The 7,667-nt window shown below is 45.5% G+C and overlaps 1 pseudogene; it reads right to left on the bottom strand.

Annotated features, from left to right (window-relative positions):
• Positions 1-2,391: 2,391 nt before the first annotated feature.
• LOC120928465 lies at positions 2,392-4,613 on the bottom strand (annotated as a pseudogene).
• Between the last annotated feature and the right edge of the window lie 3,054 nt (positions 4,614-7,667).

Genomic DNA, 7,667 nt, shown 5'->3' with positions numbered 1-7,667 from the left:
GATAGGAATAATTTAAATAAAAGGTGACCAGGGTGAAGCAAACCTCTGACTATTTTCTCTGCTCTACATAGAAAGTTTCATCTAGAGAGAGAAGTTTACAGCCCACAATTTTCTGCCCAGTGAGGATTGTTTTCTAAAGAGCAGCCTTATCCCTCACTAAACAATTGGAGTACCAAACTAAAAGCCTCGTACACACGATCGGATTTTGCGCAGACCAAGCGTCAGACTTTTGTCCGAGGGGATTTTGTCTTGCATACAAACTGCACACAATTGTCAGTCAACAAACACGAACGTAGTGACGTACTATGTGGTTTTTCAGCTCTTGAGCGTCACCCGTTGGGCACCTTCTGCTAATGTCGTGTTTGGTGGTGAGCATTGATTCGGACTTTGTACACATGATTGGAAAATCTGACAACAGACCGTTTTAAATTTTAAAGCCTGCCATCCAACATTTGTCTGCGGAAAATCTGACAACAGTTGTCCGATGGGGAGTACAAATGGTCGAATTTTCCGCCAACAGGCTGTCAACACACAATTCCCGTCGGAAAATCTGATCGTGTGTACAAGGCTTTAGATGCGATACATCAGTACAATTTCAACAGATGAACGGTAGATGGTCTCTAAACATGTCAATCATGTAGTGAACCCAGAAAAAGTTAAATAAATTACATCCACCACTTCACCCTGGAACCCACAATATCCTTCGCAATTAACTACTTGCCGACCAGCCGCCGTCATTCTACGGCGGCAGGTCGGCTCTCCTGGGCGAGAGCCCGTCATACTACGTCGGCTCTCCTTGCGGCCACTAGGGGCGCGTGCGCCCCCCGCTCGTCCGTGACTCCCGTGCGGGTGCGATCGCCGCCGGGCACCCGCGATTGCTCGTTACAGAGCGGGGACCGGGAGCTGTGTGTGTAAACACACAGCTTCCGGTCCTGTCAGCGGGGGAAACGCTGATCTTCTGTTCATACAATGTATGAACAGAAGATCAGTGTTTCCCCTAGTGAGGCCACCCCCCTACAGTTAGAACACACCCAGAGAACATACTTAACCCCTTCCCCGCCCCCTAGTGTTAACCCCTTCACTGCCAGTGGCATTTTTATAGTAATCCAATGCATTTTTATAGCACTGATCGCTATAAAAATGCCAATGGTCCCAAAAATGTGTCAAAAGTGTCCGAAGTGTCTGCCATAATGTCGCAGTACCGAAAAAAAATCGCTGATCGCCGCCATTACTAGTAAAAAAAAATATTAATAAAAATGCCATAAAAATACCCCCTATTTTGTAAACGCTATAACTTTTGCGCAAACCAATCAATAAACGCTTATTGCGATTTTTTTTTACAAAAAATATGTAGAAGAATACGTATCGGCCTAAACTGAGGGAAAAAAACGTTTTTTTATATATTTTTGGGGGATATTTATTATAGCAAAAATTAAAAAAATATTATTTTTTTTTCAAAATTGACACTCTATTTTTGTTTATAGCGCAAAAAATAAAAAACGCAGAGGTGATAAAATACCACCAAAAGAAAGCTCTATTTGTGGGAAAAAAAGGACGCCAATTTTGTGTGGGAGCCACGTCGCACGACCGCGCAATTGTCAGTTAAAGCAACGCAGTCCCGAATCGCAAAAAGTGCTCTGGTCTTTGGGCAGCAATATGGTCCGGGGGTTAAGTGGTTAAAGACCTTGCTGGGCAAGAAGAAATCTAGATTGCTCTGCTCCTCCCATGATTCCCCTAGAATGGGCAGAACTTTTGTTATTATTTTCATTATTATTATTAATCTTATTATTCTTCAATGCCATCAAGTTTTTGTTGACTCCTGGTGATCGCATGAATAGCATATTTTAAGAGTGATTTGTATTTGGTTTGGTTCTTATATAGGGATCCATAAAACCATAAGTAAGCAAGAAACCTTATTCACGTCTATGGAGGACCTACATTGGTACTGAATTATGGCCATTTTCAAGGTAAATAGGCAAGCTATTGTCAAATAAAAGGCATGAGAAGATCGGTAATTGCCATGTAGGATATTTAACAAAAAACAAACAAATACTGTAGAGCAGTGGTTCTCAACCTTTCCAGTGTCGTGACCCCTTGATGAAATTTCCCAAGTTGTGGGGACCCCCAACAGTAAAATTATTTTCGTTGGTCCCTCATTGCTGTAATTTTGCAACTGTTATGAATCGAAATATAAATATCTGATATGCACGACGTATTTTCATTCTTACAAATTTAACATATTAAAGTGCAGTGATTAATAAACAAAAACAATCTGTAATATTTAGTGCAAAATATTTATTTATAAATTAACATATAAGTAACAAATGAATAAAATGTTTACAACTTGCGTTTAGTTAACTTTTTTCATTGTGTATTGAACCGTATTCACCGTATTGTATAATTATGTGAAAACAAAGCGTAACAGTAACAATCTTAGACAGTCTTAATATAATAACAGTAAATGACATTGCTACAAAACTGTTGCGATACCATGCATCAAAAAAACTAAAGCGTCAGTGCGAACACTGGGGTTGCTTCTTTCTGACCAGATCAGAAATTCTCGGGGCAGTCTTTGCAAGAGCACAACGAAGATCATCTTCTGCAACAAGTCTACTTCTGTATTTAGACTTGATAACCAACAAGCTTGAAAAGCCTGTTTCACAAAGATATGTAGTCGGAAATGGAAGAAGAAGGCGCAACACAATCTCAGACAGAACAGGATATGACTGCAAATACTTGATCCAGAATTTATTAACTGACATGGAAGAGAAATCATTTTTTGCTGCATCACTGGTAATGAGATCAATGAACTCCTCTTGTGCATTTTCAGGAACATCTTCAATTTTAACTGTGAATGGACATCTAGCAAGTGCAAACGGGGTATCGGGAACATTTGGAAAGTACAATGAAATTTCGTCCGCAAGCATTTGCAAGTGTTCTTTGACAGAACTTATTGTTTTAATCCTTTTGTCAAGTTCAATGTTATTTTCTTCAAAGAAAGCAGATAAGTTGGGCAACATATAAATCTTATTTTCATCCAATTTTTGTTGCCAAAGTTGAAGTTTCATTTGGAATGATCGGATCTTTTCAGACAAATCAAGGCATGTTGCATTTGGTCCTTGAAGTGATAAATTTAACTCGTTCAAGATTGCAAAGATGTCAACCAAGTAAGCTATTTTCTGCAGTTCATTTTCATCGCTGAAAAGTGCTTCAAACTGCGGTTTTGCTTTCTGATTAAAAAAAGTTTTTAGTTCATTACGAAGATCAAAGACACGTTTTAAAACTTTTCCTCTTGACAACCATCTCACTTCAGTGTGAAATAACAGAACGTTAGCAGAAGCTTCCAATTCATTACAAAGTTTTGAAAAGAGTCGACTATTTAAAGCACTCGCTTTTACAAAATTGACGGCACTTATGACGCTTTTCATTACTTCTTGTAACTCTTGTGGCAGCGTCTTTGTTGCTAAAATTTGACGATGAATCATACAGTGAGTTCCAATGGCTTTTGGTGATTCATTCAATACCAACCGTTGAAATCCAGACCGACATCCTAGCATAGCTGGAGCACCATCTGTGCAAACACCACAAACCTTTTCCCAAGAGATCTTGTGTTTTTCCAGAAATGAACCAATTGTGTCAAACACATCACGTGCAGTAGTTGTTGTTTCAAGAGGTTTGCAAAAAAGAAACTCATTTAAAGTTGCCATCATGAATATACCTCACGTAAACCAGTAAATGAGAACAGTTTGCAACATCTGTGGATTCATCAAGCTGGATGCTAAATATTCCAAGTTGAGCAGATTTCATTTCCTGGATTACCTGATCAATAATATCAGCAGACATGTCACCTATTCTCCTGCTGACAGTGTCGTTAGATAAGGAAATTGCACTCAATTTCGTAACAAATTCGGCTCCAATCATAACGCGAACAATGTCTTTGACTGCTGGCAACAGCAAATCCTCAGCAATGGTGTGAGGTTTCTTAGCTCTGGCGATTCTGAGAGCCACCAAATATGAAGCTTCAACAGCTGCTAGGTTTTGCTTGTGGTACTTGCCACCAGTATCAAGTCTGCTTTTCTTGACACCATCAGCTTTGTTTTTAAAAAACTTGATATCCTTGCCAGCAAAGCTTGGATGCTTGGTATCAAAATGACGTTTCAGTTTGTTGGGCTTCATAGATTCGGCTGAGAGAACTTTATTACAAATAATGCATTGCGGTTTCTCAATTCCTGCTGCAACTATTAAAGTGAAACCATACTTGAAAAAATCGTCACAGTAGCTTCTCTTCTTAAGGTTCTTCTCTCTATGATCCATTATCATGGGCTCTCTGATAAAAATATTATAAGAAAAGCTTCAATAACACAGACTATTATCAACGCTTAAGACACCTCCATCCCCAAATCTCACCCTGTCTCTTGCCTTACACATTACAGACAGAATTACAAAAGTTTAATTCCCTCTCAAAAATGTATGTGCCCAGCCACATAGCTCGGTAAATAAATTTACATCATAGCGGACCACACCAAGTTCTCAGACAGCGTGAGTCTGCTTGTATGCAAATCATAAAATCTTACTTGCCTAAGACTACCCTGCCTACAGGGTGATATGGCTGCTGTGTGATTTTTACTGCAGAACATGGGGGGTTATCCTCAAAAGAGATACTCCGACTTAACTGCTGTTCAGTCTGTGTGTAACTTTGGAAACGATCCTCAAAAGGCTTTTTCCAAAGTTAGACAGAAGATCCGGCATGTGTAATTGAATTACACTGCCGAATCTTAGGATGCAGTACCGCATCCGCCGCTGGGGGCATTTCGAGTCGAAATGCCGTTGCTAGTATGCAAATTAGCACTTAAGGCGATCCACAAAGCTTTCTAGCTTCCTTTTTGCGCCGTAAGTGTTATTTTGCAAGTGTAAAATTAGGGCTCGTTCTACAAAGTGTAAAGTTAGTCACACCTTGTAAAGGCCCATTCCAGCGACGGCATTTGGTATGCTTTCCCGAGGGAGAACTCCACGGCAATTTGTAAAAACAAAACCGGCATGGGTTCCCCCCCAGGAGCATACCAGGCCCTTAGGTCTGGTATGGGTTGTAAGGGGACCCCCCCTACGCCGAAAAATCGACGTAGGGGTCCCCCTACAATCCATACCAGACCCGTATCCAAAGCACGCTACCCGGCCGGCCAGGAAGGGAGTGGGGACGAGCGAGCGCCCCCCCCCTCCTGAGCCGTGCCAGGCCGCGTGCCCTCAACATGGGGGGGTTGGGTGCTCTGGGGCAGGGGGGCGCACTGCGGGCCCCCCCCACCCCAGAGCACCCTGTCCCCATGTTGATGAGGACAGGACCTCTTCCCGACAACCCTTGCCATTGGTTGTCGGGGTCTGCGGGCGGAGGCTTATCGGAATCTGGGAGTCCCCTTTAATAAGGGGGCCCCCAGATACCGGCCCCCCACCCTAAGTGAATGGATATGGGGTACATCGTACCCCTATCCATTCACCTGGAGGCAAAAAGTAAAAGTTAATAAACACACAACACAAGGGTTTTTAAAATATTTTATTATTCTGCTCCGGACGCCCCCCCTGTCTTCGTTATTAGCTCAATTACCAGGGGGGGCTTCTTCTTCCGCTCTCCGGGGGTCTTCTCCGCTCTCCAGGGGTCTTCTCCGCTCTCCGGGGGGGCTTCTCCGGACTCCGGGGGGCTTCTTCCATCTTCTCCCCTCTTCCGCTGTTGACTCGGCGAACCCCGGTTCTTCTGCAGCTCTCCGGTGCCTTCTTCTTCAGCGCTGGCTGCCTGCTATGTTTGTGTGTTAGCTCGATTAGTAACAGGCAGCCAGCGCGGTCTTCTGTGGCGTCAGGGTCTTCTCTTCCTTTCTTCCGATGTTGCCTCGTCGCCTGTTGTCGCTGTAATGATGGAAGCGCGCCTTGCATCCCATTTATATAGGCATCACCGTCCCATCATGCTCCGGCAGGTACCCACGTGGTGGGTGCCTACCCACGTGCACCCACCACGTGGGTACCTGCCAGAGCATGATGGGACGGTGATGCCTATATAAATGTGATGCAAGGCGCGCTTCCATCATTACAGCGACAACAGGCGACGAGGCAACATCGGAAGAAAGGAAGAGAAGACCCTGACGCCACAGAAGACCGCGCTGGCTGCCTGTTACTAATCGAGCTAACACACAAACATAGCAGGCAGCCAGCGCTGAAAAAGAAGGCACCGGAGAGCTGCAGAAGAACCGGGGTTCGCCGAGTCAACAGCGGAAGAGGGGAGAAGATGGAAGAAGCCCCCCGGAGTCCGGAGAAGCCCCCCCGGAGAGCGGAGAAGACCCCCGGAGAGCGGAAGAAGAAGCCCCCCCTGGTAATTGAGCTAATAACGAAGACAGGGGGGGCGTCCGGAGCAGAATAATAAAATATTTTAAAAAGCCTTGTGTTGTGTGTTTATTAACTTTTACTTTTTGCCTCCAGGTGAATGGATAGGGGTACGATGTACCCCATATCCATTCACTTAGGGTGGGGGGCCGGTATCTGGGGGCCCCCTTATTAAAGGGGACTCCCAGATTCCGATAAGCCTCCGCCCGCAGACCCCGACAACCAATGGCAAGGGTTGTCGGGAAGAGGTCCTGTCCTCATCAACATGGGGACAGGGTGCTCTGGGGTGGGGGGGCCCGCAGTGCGCCCCCCTGCCCCAGAGCACCCAACCCCCCCATGTTGAGGGCACGCGGCCTGGCACGGCTCAGGAGGGGGCGCTCGCTCGTCCCCACTCCCTTCCTGGCCGGCCGGGTAGCGTGCTTTGGATACGGGTCTGGTATGGATTGTAGGGGGACCCCCTACGTCAATTTTTCGGCGTGGGGGGGTCTCCTTACAACCCATGCCAGACCTAAGGGCCTGGTATGCTCCTGGGGGGGGAACCCATGCCGTTTTTTTCTTTGAAAATGGGCATGGAGTTCTCCCTCAGGAATGCATGCCGCTGTCATTTTTTTTTTCCCCGACGCAACTTTAAGCCGTCGCGATCCTCAAAACTCGGCGTAACGTAACTTCGCGCATGCGCAGTACGGCCGGCGCGGGAGCGCGCCTCATTTAAATGGGACTCGCCCCATTTGAATAGGAACGCCTTGCGCCGGCGGAATTTTAGTTACACAGCCTGAAATTTCTAGATAAGTGCTTTGTGGATCAGGCACTTAGGTAGAAACTTTAAGGCAGTGTAACTTAAATTGGATTTTTTAAGTTACGTCAGGTTTTTGTGGATCTGGCCCATGGAGCGTTGTCAACCTCCTACAAGAACTGGAAAAATAATAGCTGTACTTGCAGGACCAAAAGGTAATAAAACTGCTACAGAGGACTCAGAGATACCAAACGTTGCAGTGTGACAGAGCACATCATGGACGGCAGTGTTTTCTTCCCTAGAGTTCCACCTGAGGGCTATGGGAGCAAGGTTGAGGACAGCAGGAGAATACTGCCTGGGAGTCTTCATGGAGGAAGCAGCCATGTGGGCTGGTGAGTTCAGTCAGAGGACTGAAGATCATGCCTGATGGGACTGGGAGCTGTCTGGGATGGATGCAAGGTCAGTCAGTTGGGCTGTGGAGTGGGCAGGAGAAATAGCCAGTTGCAGCCAGGAGGGCTGGCAGTATCTGAAGTGGTGGTACTGGGCTCAGTATCCACAAGTGAGATAGCTA

Source organism: Rana temporaria, chromosome 2 (genome assembly GCF_905171775.1).
Source record: "Rana temporaria chromosome 2, aRanTem1.1, whole genome shotgun sequence".
Lineage (NCBI taxonomy): Eukaryota > Metazoa > Chordata > Amphibia > Anura > Ranidae > Rana > Rana temporaria.
The sequence above is the reverse complement of the archived record's forward strand: the minus strand, read 5'-3'. Positions and strand labels throughout refer to the sequence as shown.